General features: G+C 39.0%; 15 non-coding genes across 15 annotated transcripts; all 15 read right to left on the reverse strand.

Moving 5' to 3' along the window:
• Nucleotides 1-1,407: 1,407 nt before the first annotated feature.
• On the reverse strand, nt 1,408-1,479 carry TRNAE-CUC (transfer RNA glutamic acid (anticodon CUC)). The gene has a single exon. It is a non-coding gene; the product is annotated as a tRNA-Glu (tRNA).
• Nucleotides 1,480-2,749: 1,270 nt separating this feature from the next.
• On the reverse strand, nt 2,750-2,821 carry TRNAE-UUC (transfer RNA glutamic acid (anticodon UUC)). Its single transcript has one exon. It is a non-coding gene; the product is annotated as a tRNA-Glu (tRNA).
• A 364-nt stretch (nt 2,822-3,185) lies between these two features.
• TRNAQ-CUG (transfer RNA glutamine (anticodon CUG)) lies at nt 3,186-3,257 on the reverse strand. Its single transcript has one exon. It is a non-coding gene; the product is annotated as a tRNA-Gln (tRNA).
• A 1,504-nt stretch (nt 3,258-4,761) lies between these two features.
• Nucleotides 4,762-4,833, reverse strand: TRNAK-CUU (transfer RNA lysine (anticodon CUU)). Its single transcript has one exon. It is a non-coding gene; the product is annotated as a tRNA-Lys (tRNA).
• Nucleotides 4,834-6,103: 1,270 nt separating this feature from the next.
• On the reverse strand, nt 6,104-6,175 carry TRNAE-UUC (transfer RNA glutamic acid (anticodon UUC)). The gene has a single exon. It is a non-coding gene; the product is annotated as a tRNA-Glu (tRNA).
• Nucleotides 6,176-6,539: 364 nt separating this feature from the next.
• TRNAQ-CUG (transfer RNA glutamine (anticodon CUG)) lies at nt 6,540-6,611 on the reverse strand. The gene has a single exon. It is a non-coding gene; the product is annotated as a tRNA-Gln (tRNA).
• A 1,509-nt stretch (nt 6,612-8,120) lies between these two features.
• Nucleotides 8,121-8,192, reverse strand: TRNAK-CUU (transfer RNA lysine (anticodon CUU)). The gene has a single exon. It is a non-coding gene; the product is annotated as a tRNA-Lys (tRNA).
• Nucleotides 8,193-9,462: 1,270 nt separating this feature from the next.
• TRNAE-UUC (transfer RNA glutamic acid (anticodon UUC)) lies at nt 9,463-9,534 on the reverse strand. The gene has a single exon. It is a non-coding gene; the product is annotated as a tRNA-Glu (tRNA).
• A 364-nt stretch (nt 9,535-9,898) lies between these two features.
• On the reverse strand, nt 9,899-9,970 carry TRNAQ-CUG (transfer RNA glutamine (anticodon CUG)). Its single transcript has one exon. It is a non-coding gene; the product is annotated as a tRNA-Gln (tRNA).
• Nucleotides 9,971-11,474: 1,504 nt separating this feature from the next.
• Nucleotides 11,475-11,546, reverse strand: TRNAE-CUC (transfer RNA glutamic acid (anticodon CUC)). The gene has a single exon. It is a non-coding gene; the product is annotated as a tRNA-Glu (tRNA).
• A 1,270-nt stretch (nt 11,547-12,816) lies between these two features.
• On the reverse strand, nt 12,817-12,888 carry TRNAE-UUC (transfer RNA glutamic acid (anticodon UUC)). The gene has a single exon. It is a non-coding gene; the product is annotated as a tRNA-Glu (tRNA).
• Nucleotides 12,889-13,253: 365 nt separating this feature from the next.
• TRNAQ-CUG (transfer RNA glutamine (anticodon CUG)) lies at nt 13,254-13,325 on the reverse strand. The gene has a single exon. It is a non-coding gene; the product is annotated as a tRNA-Gln (tRNA).
• Nucleotides 13,326-14,841: 1,516 nt separating this feature from the next.
• TRNAE-CUC (transfer RNA glutamic acid (anticodon CUC)) lies at nt 14,842-14,913 on the reverse strand. The gene has a single exon. It is a non-coding gene; the product is annotated as a tRNA-Glu (tRNA).
• A 1,270-nt stretch (nt 14,914-16,183) lies between these two features.
• On the reverse strand, nt 16,184-16,255 carry TRNAE-UUC (transfer RNA glutamic acid (anticodon UUC)). The gene has a single exon. It is a non-coding gene; the product is annotated as a tRNA-Glu (tRNA).
• A 365-nt stretch (nt 16,256-16,620) lies between these two features.
• On the reverse strand, nt 16,621-16,692 carry TRNAQ-CUG (transfer RNA glutamine (anticodon CUG)). The gene has a single exon. It is a non-coding gene; the product is annotated as a tRNA-Gln (tRNA).
• Between the last annotated feature and the right edge of the window lie 672 nt (nt 16,693-17,364).

Here is a 17,364-nt window from a genome sequence, read left to right on the forward strand (position 1 = left end):
TGCACCAAACACTAAATACATAATTTTTGGTTCCCTGATTGATTCATTTATTTTCTTTTACTTCGTGTCTTGAGCCTCTTGGCTAATTTGCGAAGATGGGGATGAGTGATGAAATAATGAAATTGATGAATGGACACCCACAAACAAACATGCCCGAGAGGGATTCGAAGTGGCAGCGCGATGTGATAAGCACTCAGCCACAGAGTCCAGCATAATTTTTTGTCCTTTCAGCACGAATTGAAGCTTTTCGAAATTGGATACGAAGTAAGGGAAATATGAAAAGCAACGAAAACAAAATCCGCCAAGGTTGTTTTAAATATTCCTAAACATTTAACTGTTATTTGCCAGTTAATTACGTTCGAAATTCCAGAATTACTAACGATATCCAGACTATCCCAAAAATCTCGAAAGCCTCTTCTGTAATTCCATGTCAAAAAACAATACATTTCTCGTTAGTGTTAAGTTATAGTTGATCATGTGTCTTGAGAATCGAAGTGACAGCATTGCTTTGATTCGTAGACAAAGATGGACATTTGCTGTGAAACACGTGTTCGTAAATATGATTGACATAAAATGAATTAGCAAGAGGGATTTTTTTTAATCTTCAAGAAACATTTTAATACGTAAACTGTTCACATGTTGGAGTGTAACGATTAGATGAGATACGTGGTCTGTTAGGAAAGTAATGAGACTGGCAACACTGTGCAAGAACCGGCAACGCTGGTGCCCCCACCTTCACACGGCAGGTAGGTGAACGCTTGCAAGTTTCAACTTGCTGCAGTTGCTACACGATTGTTGAGAGCGTCTGACGTGAAGTTGTGTTTGTGAGGTGAATTACGAAAATAGACTGGCAAAGGTTTGACCAAAGTTGTGCCATCAAATTTTGTGTTAAGCTTGGCGAATCCGCTACTGTGACTTATGAAAAGTTCCAAAGGGCTTATGGAGAACATGCACTATCTAGCGCACAAGTGTTGAGATGGTACAAGTCCTTTTTAGAAGGCCGAGAACAAGTGAAAGAAGAACCTCGTGCGGGAAGACATTCAACCTCAAAAACGGATGTCAATGTGGAAAGAGTGAAGTCTCTTGTGCTGTCAGATCGTCGATTAACGGTGAGAATGATCAGTAGTGATTTAAATTTGAACGTGGAATGTTAACACAAGATATGGACATGAGTGCCACGGCCCCCCTTTGCTACCCCTTCCCGACGCCCATGCATTGCAATAGGAACTATGGACGCATTAGGAACACTTTCACCCGTGAAGTTATTCCTGGGTTAATATGAAAAATATTAATTTTTGCAAGTTAAAGGATACGAGACGTTATGTCCTCATTCAAATTCAAGATGTGAGGCTATCTATTTACGTTAGGTAAGTATCCTCCAAGTGACAAAGGATAAAAACTGCATCTTTCCGGCACCGGGAATCGAACCCGGGCCTCCTGGGTGAGAGCCAGGTATCCTAGCCACTAGACCATGCCGGAGGCCACGCACGTTACATTCAACAACCAAAACTATCAGGTTAGATTTCGTCTTTTTAGACCATCTAGTTTGGCAACATTAATCGTATCGACACCTGATTCTACGAATTCTCAGCAGTCTGAGTGGCAACAGGATATTTCACAATTTGGAATTGATTGATTATGAATTCATGTTTCATTGCCAAAGGAACGAAACGGTTACTTTCTTCTTGCTTGTCAGCTTGGATGAACAATTATATTTTCCTATACAAGTTGAAAACATGCGGAAATTGAATTGTGTTTCGTATACGTTCATTACAAATTCGTAAATATCAATCGTCAGTCAAATTACGGTTATCACATTTTCCAAGTTACGCCAGCGTTATTTCATCTCATGTCACTGGATTCACTGACAAAGAAACTACTGTAACTATAAACTCACGAGAGTTAAGAACATTTTAAGTTTGAAATGCACTGTCGCTCAAAGTGAAGCAATCAATTGGTTTATGTCGTTCTTAATCAGCACGAATTTAAGCTTTTCGAAATTGGGTACGAAGTAAGGGAAATATGAAAAGCAACGAAAACAAAATCCGCCAAGGTTGTTTTAAATATTCCTAAACATTTAACTGTTATTTGCCAGTTAATTACGTTAGAAATTCCAGAATTACTAACGATATCCAGACTATCCTAAAATCTCGAAAGCCTCTTCTGTAATTCCATGTCTAAAAACAATACATTTCTAGTTAGTGTTAAGTTATAGTTGATCATGTGTCTTGAGAATCGAAGTGACAGCATTGCTTTGTTTCGTAGACAAAGATGGACCAACAACCCTTCATTTGCTGTGAAACACGTGTTCGTAAATATGATTGACATAAAAAGAATTTCCAAGGGGGAATTTATTTAATCTTCAAGAAACATTTTAATACGTAAACTGTTCACATGTTGGAGTGTAACGATTAGATGAGCACTTAATATCAGCAAACACGAGATGGACATCAAATACACCTAGTTGAGTTACCTGCTTATATCTGATAAAGTTGCGAGGAATACTGTAGGATCTAATAAACTATATTGTAGATTTTACGCAGCTCCAAGGTACACATTAAGTCGTAAATCTTGTTAGAGTACTCCTTCCCATCAACCATAAATTGATCAAAACCTACAGGTTGCTAGTGATTTGACAACGTCATCATGCGTGTTACTCCGGTACGAAGAAGGTTAGTTCATGCACATAGATATTGGTTGTTCAAGTCACTCCCATCTTTCTTTCGCTGTGGACGATTTAAAAGAATCTTTCCGACACCGGGAATCGAACCCGGGCCTCCTGGGTGAAAGCCAGGTATCCTAGCCACTAGACCATGCCGGAGATAATTAGGAAATATTTCGTTCTTCCAGACAACCAGTCTCCTTGAATTCCTTTCCAGAATTTAGACTCAAACAAAACAAGTGCCACTTCTCACACACGAGTCAAAACTAAGCGTGTAGAACAATCATTTCCGTAGCTTCGTAGCGTAAATCTGGAATAATTCTAAACATGTTGATCCATTCTACGGAAAACGTGGATGTTGTTTTTGATTTAACCCAAGCTGGTACTCAATAATTTTTCCTTCAAAAAATTTGGCGATCGTCAATTCAAATTCGTCGTCTGGCATCTGCAATGTATATGTTCCTAAATATAAACACCACTGCAGTTGCCAAAATAGAGAAAGTATCCAAAATATCACACGTAAAGGTCCCACCGAGATTTGAACTCGGATCGCTGGATTCAGAGTCCAGAGTGCTAACCGTTACACCATGGAACCCACAGTTTCTCACTTGCAAAATGATCTCCTTACAGGATATGTGCAAAAATCCTTCATGCGAACCTACATAAGAATCAATGTTGCCGCTAATTCGTCTTGCACCAAACACTAAATACATAATTTTTGGTTCCCTGATTGATTCATTTATTTTCTTTTACTTCGTGTCTTGAGCCTCTTGGCTAATTTGCGAAGATGGGGATGAGTGATGAAATAATGAAATTGATGAATGGACACCCACAAACAAACATGCCCGAGAGGGATTCGAAGTGGCAGCGCGATGTGATAAGCACTCAGCCACAGAGTCCAGCATAATTTTTTGTCCTTTCAGCACGAATTGAAGCTTTTCGAAATTGGATACGAAGTAAGGGAAATATGAAAAGCAACGAAAACAAAATCCGCCAAGGTTGTTTTAAATATTCCTAAACATTTAACTGTTATTTGCCAGTTAATTACGTTCGAAATTCCAGAATTACTAACGATATCCAGACTATCCCAAAAATCTCGAAAGCCTCTTCTGTAATTCCATGTCAAAAAACAATACATTTCTCGTTAGTGTTAAGTTATAGTTGATCATGTGTCTTGAGAATCGAAGTGACAGCATTGCTTTGATTCGTAGACAAAGATGGACATTTGCTGTGAAACACGTGTTCGTAAATATGATTGACATAAAATGAATTACCAAGAGGGAATTTTTTTAATCTTCAAGAAACATTTTAATACGTAAACTGTTCACATGTTGGAGTGTAACGATTAGATGAGATACGTGGTCTGTTAGGAAAGTAATGAGACTGGCAACACTGTGCACGAACCGGCAACGCTGCTGCCCCCACCTTCACACGGCAGGTAGGTGAACGCTTGCAAGTTTCAACATGCTGCAGTTGCTACACGATTGTTGAGAGCGTCTGACGTGAAGTTGTGTTTGTGAGGTGAATTACGAAAATAGACTGGCAAAGGTTTGACCAAAGTTGTGCCATCAAATTTTGTGTTAAGCTTGGCGAATCCGCTACTGTGACTTATGAAAAGTTCCAAAGGGCTTATGGAGAACATGCACTATCTAGCGCACAAGTGTTGAGATGGCACAAGTTCTTTTTAGAAGGCCGAGAACAAGTGAAAGAAGAACCTCGTGCGGGAAGACATTCAACCTCAAAAACGGATGTCAATGTGGAAAGAGTGAAGTCTCTTGTGCTGTCAGATCGTCGATTAACGGTGAGAATGATCAGTAGTGATTTAAATTTGAACGTGGAATGTTAACACAAGATATGGACATGAGTGCCACGGCCCCCCTTTGCTACCCCTTCCCGACGCCCATGCATTGCAATAGGAACTATGGACGCATTAGGAACACTTTCACCCGTGAAGTTATTCCTGGGTTAATATGAAAAATATTAATTTTTGCAAGTTAAAGGATACGAGACGTTATGTCCTCATTCAAATTCAAGATGTGCGGCTATCTATTTACGTTAGGTAAGTATCCTCCAAGTGACAAAGGATAAAAACTGCATCTTTCCGGCACCGGGAATCGAACCCGGGCCTCCTGGGTAAGAGCCAGGTATCCAAGCCACTAGACCATGCCGGAGGCCACGCACGTTACATTCAACAACCAAAACTATCAGGTTAGATTTCGTCTTTTTAGACCATCTAGTTTGGCAACATTAATCGTATCGACACCTGATTCTACGAATTCTCAGCAGTCTGAGTGGCAACAGGATATTTCACAATTTGGAATTGATTGATTATGAATTCATGTTTCATTGCCAAAGGAACGAAACGGTTACTTTCTTCTTGCTTGTCAGCTTGGATGAACAATTATATTTTCCTATACAAGTTGAAAACATGCGGAAATTGAATTGTGTTTCGTATACGTTCATTACAAATTCGTAAATATCAATCGTCAGTCAAATTACGGTTATCACATTTTCCAAGTTACGCCAGCGTTATTTCATCTCATGTCACTGGATTCACTGACAAAGAAACTACTGTAACTATAAACTCACGAGAGTTAAGAACATTTTAAGTTTGAAATGCACTGTCGCTCAAAGTGAAGCAATCAATTGATTTATGTCGTTCTTAATCAGCACGAATTTAAGCTTTTCGAAATTGGGTACGAAGTAAGGGAAATATGAAAAGGAAAGAAAACAAAATCCGCCAAGGTTGTTTTAAATATTCCTAAACATTTAACTGTTATTTGCCAGTTAATTACGTTAGAAATTCCAGAATTACTAACGATATCCAGACTATCCTAAAATCTCGAAAGCCTCTTCTGTAATTCCATGTCTAAAAACAATACATTTCTAGTTAGTGTTAAGTTATAGTTGATCATGTGTCTTGAGAATCGAAGTGACAGCATTGCTTTGTTTCGTAGACAAAGATGGACCAACAACCCTTCATTTGCTGTGAAACACGTGTTCGTAAATATGATTGACATAAAAAGAATTTCCAAGGGGGAATTTATTTAATCTTCAAGAAACATTTTAATACGTAAACTGTTCACATGTTGGAGTGTAACGATTAGATGAGCACTTAATATCAGCAAACACGAGATGGACATCAAATACACCTAGTTGAGTTACCTGCTTATATCTGATAAAGTTGCGAGGAATACTGTAGGATCTAATAAACTATATTGTAGATTTTACGCAGCTCCAAGGTACACATTAAGTCGTAAATCTTGTTAGAGTACTCCTTCCCATCAACCATAAATTGATCAAAACCTACAGGTTGCTAGTGATTTGACAACGTCATCATGCGTGTTACCCCGGTACGAAGAAGGTTAGTTCATGCACATAGATATTGGTTGTTCAAGTCACTCCCATCTTTCTTTCGCTGTGGACGATTTAAAAGAATCTTTCCGACACCGGGAATCGAACCCGGGCCTCCTGGGTGAAAGCCAGGTATCCTAGCCACTAGACCATGCCGGAGATAATTAGGAAATATTTCGTTCTTCCAGACAACCAGTCTCCTTGAATTCCTTTCCAGAATTTAGACTCAAACAAAACAAGTGCCACTTCTCACACACGAGTCAAAACTAAGCGTGTAGAACAATCATTTCCGTAGCTTCGTAGCGTAAATCTGGAATAATTCTAAACATGTTGATCCATTCTACGGAAAACGTGGATGTTGTTTTTGATTTAACCCAAGCTGGTACTCAATAATTTTTCCTTCAAAAAATTTGGCGATCGTCAATTCAAATTCGTCGTCTGGCATCTGCAATGTATATGTTCCTAAATATAAACACCACTGCAGTTGCCAAAATAGAGAAAGTATCCAAAATATCACACGTAAAGGTCCCACCGAGATTTGAACTCGGATCGCTGGATTCAGAGTCCAGAGTGCTAACCGTTACACCATGGAACCCACAGTTTCTCACTTGCAAAATGATCTCCTTACAGGATATGTGCAAAAATCCTTCATGCGAACCTACATAAGAATCAATGTTGCCGCTAATTCGTCTTGCACCAAACACTAAATACATAATTTTTGGTTCCCTGATTGATTCATTTATTTTCTTTTACTTCGTGTCTTGAGCCTCTTGGCTAATTTGCGAAGATGGGGATGAGTGATGAAATAATGAAATTGATGAATGGACACCCACAAACAAACATGCCCGAGAGGGATTCGAACGGGGGATCCCTGAAGTGGCAGCGCGATGTGATAAGCACTCAGCCACAGAGTCCAGCATAATTTTTGTCCTTTCAGCACGAATTGAAGCTTTTCGAAATTGGATACGAAGTAAGGGAAATATGAAAAGCAACGAAAACAAAATCCGCCAAGGTTGTTTTAAATATTCCTAAACATTTAACTGTTATTTGCCAGTTAATTACGTTCGAAATTCCAGAATTACTAACGATATCCAGACTATCCCAAAAATCTCGAAAGCCTCTTCTGTAATTCCATGTCAAAAAACAATACATTTCTCGTTAGTGTTAAGTTATAGTTGATCATGTGTCTTGAGAATCGAAGTGACAGCATTGCTTTGATTCGTAGACAAAGATGGACATTTGCTGTGAAACACGTGTTCGTAAATATGATTGACATAAAATGAATTACCAAGAGGGAATTTTTTTAATCTTCAAGAAACATTTTAATACGTAAACTGTTCACATGTTGGAGTGTAACGATTAGATGAGATACGTGGTCTGTTAGGAAAGTAATGAGACTGGCAACACTGTGCACGAACCGGTGCCCCCACCTTCACACGGCAGGTAGGTGAACGCTTGCAAGTTTCAACTTGCTGCAGTTGCTACACGATTGTTGAGAGCGTCTGACGTGAAGTTGTGTTTGTGAGGTGAATTACGAAAATAGACTGGCAAAGGTTTGACCAAAGTTGTGCCATCAAATTTTGTGTTAAGCTTGGCGAATCCGCTACTGTGACTTATGAAAAGTTCCAAAGGGCTTATGGAGAACATGCACTATCTAGCGCACAAGTGTTGAGATGGCACAAGTCCTTTTTAGAAGGCCGAGAACAAGTGAAAGAAGAACCTCGTGCGGGAAGACATTCAACCTCAAAAACGGATGTCAATGTGGAAAGAGTGAAGTCTCTTGTGCTGTCAGATCGTCGATTAACGGTGAGAATGATCAGTAGTGATTTAAATTTGAACGTGGAATGTTAACACAAGATATGGACATGAGTGCCACGGCCCCCCTTTGCTACCCCTTCCCGACGCCCATGCATTGCAATAGGAACTATGGACGCATTAGGAACACTTTCACCCGTGAAGTTATTCCTGGGTTAATATGAAAAATATTAATTTTTGCAAGTTAAAGGATACGAGACGTTATGTCCTCATTCAAATTCAAGATGTGCGGCTATCTATTTACGTTAGGTAAGTATCCTCCAAGTGACAAAGGATAAAAACTGCATCTTTCCGGCACCGGGAATCGAACCCGGGCCTCCTGGGTAAGAGCCAGGTATCCAAGCCACTAGACCATGCCGGAGGCCACGCACGTTACATTCAACAACCAAAACTATCAGGTTAGATTTCGTCTTTTTAGACCATCTAGTTTGGCAACATTAATCGTATCGACACCTGATTCTACGAATTCTCAGCAGTCTGAGTGGCAACAGGATATTTCACAATTTGGAATTGATTGATTATGAATTCATGTTTCATTGCCAAAGGAACGAAACGGTTACTTTCTTCTTGCTTGTCAGCTTGGATGAACAATTATATTTTCCTATACAAGTTGAAAACATGCGGAAATTGAATTGTGTTTCGTATACGTTCATTACAAATTCGTAAATATCAATCGTCAGTCAAATTACGGTTATCACATTTTCCAAGTTACGCCAGCGTTATTTCATCTCATGTCACTGGATTCACTGACAAAGAAACTACTGTAACTATAAACTCACGAGAGTTAAGAACATTTTAAGTTTGAAATGCACTGTCGCTCAAAGTGAAGCAATCAATTGATTTATGTCGTTCTTAATCAGCACGAATTTAAGCTTTTCGAAATTGGGTACGAAGTAAGGGAAATATGAAAAGCAACGAAAACAAAATCCGCCAAGGTTGTTTTAAATATTCCTAAACATTTAACTGTTATTTGCCAGTTAATTACGTTAGAAATTCCAGAATTACTAACGATATCCAGACTATCCTAAAATCTCGAAAGCCTCTTCTGTAATTCCATGTCTAAAAACAATACATTTCTAGTTAGTGTTAAGTTATAGTTGATCATGTGTCTTGAGAATCGAAGTGACAGCATTGCTTTGTTTCGTAGACAAAGATGGACCAACAACCCTTCATTTGCTGTGAAACACGTGTTCGTAAATATGATTGACATAAAAAGAATTTCCAAGGGGGAATTTATTTAATCTTCAAGAAACATTTTAATACGTAAACTGTTCACATGTTGGAGTGTAACGATTAGATGAGCACTTAATATCAGCAAACACGAGATGGACATCAAATACACCTAGTTGAGTTACCTGCTTATATCTGATAAAGTTGCGAGGAATACTGTAGGATCTAATAAACTATATTGTAGATTTTACGCAGCTCCAAGGTACACATTAAGTCGTAAATCTTGTTAGAGTACTCCTTCCCATCAACCATAAATTGATCAAAACCTACAGGTTGCTAGTGATTTGACAACGTCATCATGCGTGTTACCCCGGTACGAAGAAGGTTAGTTCATGCACATAGATATTGGTTGTTCAAGTCACTCCCATCTTTCTTTCGCTGTGGACGATTTAAAAGAATCTTTCCGACACCGGGAATCGAACCCGGGCCTCCTGGGTGAAAGCCAGGTATCCTAGCCACTAGACCATGCCGGAGATAATTAGGAAATATTTCGTTCTTCCAGACAACCAGTCTCCTTGAATTCCTTTCCAGAATTTAGACTCAAACAAAACAAGTGCCACTTCTCACACACGAGTCAAAACTAAGCGTGTAGAACAATCATTTCCGTAGCTTCGTAGCGTAAATCTGGAATAATTCTAAACATGTTGATCCATTCTACGGAAAACGTGGATGTTGTTTTTGATTTAACCCAAGCTGGTACTCAATAATTTTTCCTTCAAAAAATTTGGCGATCGTCAATTCAAATTCGTCGTCTGGCATCTGCAATGTATATGTTCCTAAATATAAACACCACTGCAGTTGCCAAAATAGAGAAAGTATCCAAAATATCACACGTAAAGGTCCCACCGAGATTTGAACTCGGATCGCTGGATTCAGAGTCCAGAGTGCTAACCGTTACACCATGGAACCCACAGTTTCTCACTTGCAAAATGATCTCCTTACAGGATATGTGCAAAAATCCTTCATGCGAACCTACATAAGAATCAATGTTGCCGCTAATTCGTCTTGCACCAAACACTAAATACATAATTTTTGGTTCCCTGATTGATTCATTTATTTTCTTTTACTTCGTGTCTTGAGCCTCTTGGCTAATTTGCGAAGATGGGGATGAGTGATGAAATAATGAAATTGATGAATGGACACCCACAAACAAACATGCCCGAGAGGGATTCGAAGTGGCAGCGCGATGTGATAAGCACTCAGCCACAGAGTCCAGCATAATTTTTTGTCCTTTCAGCACGAATTGAAGCTTTTCGAAATTGGATACGAAGTAAGGGAAATATGAAAAGCAACGAAAACAAAATCCGCCAAGGTTGTTTTAAATATTCCTAAACATTTAACTGTTATTTGCCAGTTAATTACGTTCGAAATTCCAGAATTACTAACGATATCCAGACTATCCCAAAAATCTCGAAAGCCTCTTCTGTAATTCCATGTCAAAAAACAATACATTTCTCGTTAGTGTTAAGTTATAGTTGATCATGTGTCTTGAGAATCGAAGTGACAGCATTGCTTTGATTCGTAGACAAAGATGGACATTTGCTGTGAAACACGTGTTCGTAAATATGATTGACATAAAATGAATTACCAAGAGGGAATTTTTTTAATCTTCAAGAAACATTTTAATACGTAAACTGTTCACATGTTGGAGTGTAACGATTAGATGAGATACGTGGTCTGTTAGGAAAGTAATGAGACTGGCAACACTGTGCACGAACCGGCAACGCTGGTGCCCCCACCTTCACACGGCAGGTAGGTGAACGCTTGCAAGTTTCAACTTGCTGCAGTTGCTACACGATTGTTGAGAGCGTCTGACGTGAAGTTGTGTTTGTGAGGTGAATTACGAAAATAGACTGGCAAATGTTTGACCAAAGTTGTGCCATCAAATTTTGTGTTAAGCTTGGCGAATCCGCTACCGTGACTTATGAAAAGTTCCAAAGGGCTTATGGAGAACATGCACTATCTAGCGCACAAGTGTTGAGATGGCACAAGTCCTTTTTAGAAGGCCGAGAACAAGTGAAAGTAGAACCTCGTGCGGGAAGACATTCAACCTCAAAAACGGATGTCAATGTGGAAAGAGTGAAGTCTCTTGTGCTGTCAGATCGTCGATTAACGGTGAGAATGATCAGTAGTGATTTAAATTTGAACGTGGAATGTTAACACAAGATATGGACATGAGTGCCACGGCCCCCCTTTGCTACCCCTTCCCGACGCCCATGCATTGCAATAGGAACTATGGACGCATTAGGAACACTTTCACCCGTGAAGTTATTCCTGGGTTAATATGAAAAATATTAATTTTTGCAAGTTAAAGGATACGAGACGTTATGTCCTCATTCAAATTCAAGATGTGAGGCTATCTATTTACGTTAGGTAAGTATCCTCCAAGTGACAAAGGATAAAAACTGCATCTTTCCGGCACCGGGAATCGAACCCGGGCCTCCTGGGTGAGAGCCAGGTATCCTAGCCACTAGACCATGCCGGAGGCCACGCACGTTACATTCAACAACCAAAACTATCAGGTTAGATTTCGTCTTTTTAGACCATCTAGTTTGGCAACATTAATCGTATCGACACCTGATTCTACGAATTCTCAGCAGTCTGAGTGGCAACAGGATATTTCACAATTTGGAATTGATTGATTATGAATTCATGTTTCATTGCCAAAGGAACGAAACGGTTACTTTCTTCTTGCTTGTCAGCTTGGATGAACAATTATATTTTCCTATACAAGTTGAAAACATGCGGAAATTGAATTGTGTTTCGTATACGTTCATTACAAATTCGTAAATATCAATCGTCAGTCAAATTACGGTTATCACATTTTCCAAGTTACGCCAGCGTTATTTCATCTCATGTCACTGGATTCACTGACAAAGAAACTACTGTAACTATAAACTCACGAGAGTTAAGAACATTTTAAGTTTGAAATGCACTGTCGCTCAAAGTGAAGCAATCAATTGATTTATGTCGTTCTTAATCAGCACGAATTTAAGCTTTTCGAAATTGGGTACGAAGTAAGGGAAATATGGAAAGCAACGAAAACAAAATCCGCCAATGTTGTTTTAAATATTCCTAAACATTTAACTGTTATTTGCCAGTTAATTACGTTAGAAATTCCAGAATTACTAACGATATCCAGACTATCCTAAAATCTCGAAAGCCTCTTCTGTAATTCCATGTCTAAAAACAATACATTTCTCGTTAGTGTTAAGTTATAGTTGATCATGTGTCTTGAGAATCGAAGTGACAGCATTGCTTTGTTTCGTAGACAAAGATGGACCAACAACCCTTCATTTGCTGTGAAACACGTGTTCGTAAATATGATTGACATAAAAAGAATTTCCAAGGGGGAATTTATTTAATCTTCAAGAAACATTTTAATACGTAAACTGTTCACATGTTGGAGTGTAACGATTAGATGAGCACTTAATATCAGCAAACACGAGATGGACATCAAATACACCTAGTTGAGTTACCTGCTTATATCTGATAAAGTTGCGAGGAATACTGTAGGATCTAATAAACTATATTGTAGATTTTACGCAGCTCCAAGGTACACATTAAGTCGTAAATCTTGTTATAGTACTCCTTCCCATCAACCATAAATTGATCAAAACCTACAGGTTGCTAGTGATTTGACAACGTCATCATGCGTGTTACCCCGGTACGAAGAAGGTTAGTTCATGCACATAGATATTGGTTGTTCAAGTCACTCCCATCTTTCTTTCGCTGTGGACGATTTAAAAGAATCTTTCCGACACCGGGAATCGAACCCGGGCCTCCTGGGTGAAAGCCAGGTATCCTAGCCACTAGACCATGCCGGAGATAATTAGGAAATATTTCGTTCTTCCAGACAACCAGTCTCCTTGAATTCCTTTCCAGAATTTAGACTCAAACAAAACAAGTGCCACTTCTCACACACGAGTCAAAACTAAGCGTGTAGAACAATCATTTCCGTAGCTTCGTAGCGTAAATCTGGAATAATTCTAAACATGTTGATCCATTCTACGGAAAATGTGGATGTTGTTTTTGATTTAACCCAAGCTGGTACTCATTAATTTTTCCTTCAAAAAATTTGGCGATCGTCAATTCAAATTCGTCGTCTGGCATCTGCAATGTATATGTTCCTAAATATAAACACCACTGCAGTTGCCAAAAATAGAGAAAGTATCCAAAATATCACACGTAAAGGTCCCACCGAGATTTGAACTCGGATCGCTGGATTCAGAGTCCAGAGCGCTAACCGTTACACCATGGAACCCACAGTTTCTCACTTGCAAAACGATCTCCTTACAGGATATGTGCAAAAATCCTTCATGCGAACCTACATAAGAATCAATGTTGCCGCTAATTCGTCTTGCACCAAACACTAAATACATAATTTTTGGTTCCTTGATTGATTCATTTATTTTCTTTTACTTCGTGTCTTGAGCCTTTTGGCTAATTTGCGAGGATGGGGATGAGTGATGAAATAATGAAATTGAATGGACACCCACAAACAAACATGCCCGAGAGGGATTCGAACGGGGGATCCCTGAAGTTGCAGCGCGATGTGATAAGCACTCAGCCACAGAGTTCAGCATAATTTTTTGTCCTTTCAGCACGAATTGAAGCTTTTCGAAATTGGATACGAAGTAAGGGAAATATGAAAAGCAACGAAAACAAAATCCGCCAAGGTTGTTTTAAATATTCCTAAACATTTAACTGTTATTTGCCAGTTAATTACGTTCGAAATTCCAGAATTACTAACGATATCCAGACTATCCCAAAAATCTCGAAAGCCTCTTCTGTAATTCCATGTCAAAAAACAATACATTTCTCGTTAGTGTTAAGTTATAGTTGATCATGTGTCTTGAGAATCGAAGTGACAGCATTGCTTTGATTCGTAGACAAAGATGGACATTTGCTGTGAAACACGTGTTCGTAAATATGATTGACATAAAATGAATTAGCAAGAGGGATTTTTTTTAATCTTCAAGAAACATTTTAATACGTAAACTGTTCACATGTTGGAGTGTAACGATTAGATGAGATACGTGGTCTGTTAGGAAAGTAATGAGACTGGCAACACTGTGCACGAACCGGCAACGCTGGTGCCCCCACCTTCACACGGCAGGTAGGTGAACGCTTGCAAGTTTCAACTTGCTGCAGTTGCTACACGATTGTTGAGAGCGTCTGACGTGAAGTTGTGTTTGTGAGGTGAATTACGAAAATAGACTGGCAAAGGTTTGACCAAAGTTGTGCCATCAAATTTTGTGTTAAGCTTGGCGAATCCGCTACTGTGACTTATGAAAAGTTCCAAAGGGCTTATGGAGAACATGCACTATCTAGCGCACAAGTGTTGAGATGGTACAAGTCCTTTTTAGAAGGCCGAGAACAAGTGAAAGAAGAACCTCGTGCGGGAAGACATTCAACCTCAAAAACGGATGTCAATGTGGAAAGAGTGAAGTCTCTTGTGCTGTCAGATCGTCGATTAACGGTGAGAATGATCAGTAGTGATTTAAATTTGAACGTGGAATGTTAACACAAGATATGGACATGAGTGCCACGGCCCCCCTTTGCTACCCCTTCCCGACGCCCATGCATTGCAATAGGAACTATGGACGCATTAGGAACACTTTCACCCGTGAAGTTATTCCTGGGTTAATATGAAAAATATTAATTTTTGCAAGTTAAAGGATACGAAACGTTATGTCCTCATTCAAATTCAAGATGTGAGGCTATCTATTTACGTTAGGTAAGTATCCTCCAAGTGACAAAGGATAAAAACTGCATCTTTCCGGCACCGGGAATCGAACCCGGGCCTCCTGGGTGAGAGCCAGGTATCCTAGCCACTAGACCATGCCGGAGGCCACGCACGTTACATTCAACAACCAAAACTATCAGGTTAGATTTCGTCTTTTTAGACCATCTAGTTTGGCAACATTAATCGTATCGACACCTGATTCTACGAATTCTCAGCAGTCTGAGTGGCAACAGGATATTTCACAATTTGGAATTGATTGATTATGAATTCATGTTTCATTGCCAAAGGAACGAAACGGTTACTTTCTTCTTGCTTGTCAGCTTGGATGAACAATTATATTTTCCTATACAAGTTGAAAACATGCGGAAATTGAATTGTGTTTCGTATACGTTCATTACAAATTCGTAAATATCAATCGTCAGTCAAATTACGGTTATCACATTTTCCAAGTTACGCCAGCGTTATTTCATCTCATGTCACTGGATTCACTGACAAAGAAACTACTGTAACTATAAACTCACGAGAGTTAAGAACATTTTAAGTTTGAAATGCACTGTCGCTCAAAGTGAAGCAATCAATTGATTTATGTCGTTCTTAATCAGCACGAATTTAAGCTTTTCGAAATTGGGTACGAAGTAAGGGAAATATGAAAAGCAACGAAAACAAAATCCGCCAAGGTTGTTTTAAATATTCCTAAACATTTAACTGTTATTTGCCAGTTAATTACGTTAGAAATTCCAGAATTACTAACGATATCCAGACTATCCTAAAATCTCGAAAGCCTCTTCTGTAATTCCATGTCTAAAAACAATACATTTCTAGTTAGTGTTAAGTTATAGTTGATCATGTGTCTTGAGAATCGAAGTGACAGCATTGCTTTGTTTCGTAGACAAAGATGGACCAACAACCCTTCATTTGCTGTGAAACACGTGTTCGTAAATATGATTGACATAAAAAGAATTTCCAAGGGGGAATTTATTTAATCTTCAAGAAACATTTTAATACGTAAACTGTTCACATGTTGGAGTGTAACGATTAGATGAGCACTTAATATCAGCAAACACGAGATGGACATCAAATACACCTAGTTGAGTTACCTGCTTATATCTGATAAAGTTGCGAGGAATACTGTAGGATCTAATAAACTATATTGTAGATTTTACGCAGCTCCAAGGTACACATTAAGTCGTAAATCTTGTTAGAGTACTCCTTCCCATCAACCATAAATTGATCAAAACCTACAGGTTGCTAGTGATTTGACAACGTCATCATGCGTGTTACCCCGGTACGAAGAAGGTTAGTTCATGCACATAGATATTGGTTGTTCAAGTCACTCCCATCTTTCTTTCGCTGTGGACGATTTAAAAGAACCTTTCCGACACCGGGAATCGAACCCGGGCCTCCTGGGTGAAAGCCAGGTATCCTAGCCACTAGACCATGCCGGATATAATTAGGAAATATTTCGTTCTTCCAGACAACCAGTCTCCTTGAATTCCTTTCCAGATTTTAGACTCAAACAAAACAAGTGCCACTTCTCACACACGAGTCAAAACTAAGCGTGTAGAACAATCATTTCCGTAGCTTCGTAGCGTAAATCTGGAATTATTCTAAACATGTTGATCCATTCTACGGAAAACGTGGATGTTGTTTTTGATTTAACCCAAGCTGGTACTCATTAATTTTTCCTTCAAAAAATTTGGCGATCGTCAATTCAAATTCGTCGTCTGGCATCTGCAATGTATATGTTCCTAAATATAAACACCACTGCAGTTGCCAAAAATAGAGAAAGTATCCAAAATATCACACGTAAAGGTCCCACCGAGATTTGAACTCGGATCGCTGGATTCAGAGTCCAGAGTGCTAACCGTTACACCATGGAACCCACAGTTTCTCACTTGCAAAACGATCTCCTTACAGGATTTGTGCAAAAATCCTTCATGCGAACTTACATAAGAATCAATTTTGCCGCTAATTCGTCTTGCACCAAACACTAAATACATAATTTTTGGTTCCTTGATTGATTCATTTATTTTCTTTTACTTCGTGTCTTGAGCCTTTTGGCTAATTTGCGAGGATGGGGATGAGTGATGAAATAATGAAATTGAATGGACACCCACAAACAAACATGCCCGAGAGGGATTCGAACGGGGGATCCCTGAAGTGGCAGCGCGATGTGATAAGCACTCAGCCACAGAGTCCAGCATAATTTTTTGTCCTTTCAGCACGAATTGAAGCTTTTCGAAATTGGATACGAAGTAAGGGAAATATGAAAAGCAACGAAAACAAAATCCGCCAAGGTTGTTTTAAATATTCCTAAACATTTAACTGTTATTTGCCAGTTAATTACGTTCGAAATTCCAGAATTACTAACGATATCCAGACTATCCCAAAAATCTCGAAAGCCTCTTCTGTAATTCCATGTCAAAAAACAATACATTTCTCGTTAGTGTTAAGTTATAGTTGATCATGTGTCTTGAGAATCGAAGTGACAGCATTGCTTTGATTCGTAGACAAAGATGGACATTTGCTGTGAAACACGTGTTCGTAAATATGA

The sequence above is a fragment of the Lepisma saccharinum genome, chromosome 13 (genome assembly GCF_977018435.1).
Source record: "Lepisma saccharinum chromosome 13, izLepSacc3.1, whole genome shotgun sequence".
Lineage (NCBI taxonomy): Eukaryota > Metazoa > Arthropoda > Insecta > Zygentoma > Lepismatidae > Lepisma > Lepisma saccharinum.